This window comes from Lactuca serriola, chromosome 7 (assembly GCF_051521515.1).
Source record: "Lactuca serriola cultivar US96UC23 chromosome 7, Lser_US96UC23_V15, whole genome shotgun sequence".
NCBI lineage: Eukaryota > Viridiplantae > Streptophyta > Magnoliopsida > Asterales > Asteraceae > Lactuca > Lactuca serriola.
Genome location: NC_136414.1, coordinates 10,202,121 through 10,203,341, shown reverse-complemented (window position 1 = coordinate 10,203,341; position 1,221 = coordinate 10,202,121).

Genomic DNA, 1,221 nt, shown 5'->3' with positions numbered 1-1,221 from the left:
TTTACAAGGAAAGAAGAGTAGTGAGAGATAACTGAATGTATTTCTTGAGCCTAAAATAATACAAACAATATTAAGACCATCTAGAATCATGCAAAATAATGGAAACTAAGAAGTAACGATGATAATAACATGAGAGTACCTTACCCTATTGTACTAGACTATCATGATGAACAAGTTAACAAAGGAAATTTGTAAGCCCTTCTTACAAGTTCTATGATGGTGATAAAAAGTTAAGATTACATACGGAACGTGATGTGGGGGACAGAAGAGATAAGACTCCAAGGTGTAATAATTTGATGATGAAGAAGTAGTGTTTGGAAGATGTTCTATTACCCACCAAGGGGCAAGACAAGTTCACATGATGAAATATCGAATAATGCAACGTGGATGTCAAGGATTTTTGTCACACCCCGAAACCGATGGCGGAAACGTTCCGGGGCGGAGGACGTCATGAAGTATCGTAACCAATGTACATAGTAAGCATAGTAAACACAAAACATTACATTACATAGATTCATTACATTTGTTTGAAAGTAAAGTAATACAAGTTTTGTAGTTACATAAGTTAATCCAAAATATGACGAGACTTCCATACGCTCCGTCTTCTGCAAAAGAACGCGGGATACCTGTCTAAGGAGAACCTGAGAATACAAGCAGTTTAAAAATCAGCATAAAGCTGGTGAGTTCATAAGTGTTTTGTTTTCTGAAAATGAACATGTTTCCTTTAGTTTTCTGAAAAGTTGTTATCCAAGAAAATCTCATATTTTCTTATAAAGACAGTTTAGTTAAAGTTCTGAATTTCCGTTAAATACAACAGTGTATAGTTTAATACATAAAACTATATATTGAAAACCACTGGGAATTACCACCCAATACAACAGTAGATATTTTTAATACATAAAAATATTGATTGAAAACCATGGGAATACCATCCCGTACTAGATATAAGATAATTTTAATACACAAAAACTATAGATTGAAAGCCATGGGATTACCGTCCCATACTAGATATATAAACCATGGGAATACCATCCCGCACTAGATATAAGATAGTTTTAATACACAAAAACTATAGATTGAAAGCCATGGGATTACCGTCCCGTACTAGATATAAAAACCATGGGAATACCATCCCGCACTAGATATAAGATAGTTTTAATACACAAAAACTATAGATTGAAAGACATGGGATTACCGTCCCGTACTAGATATAAAAACCAT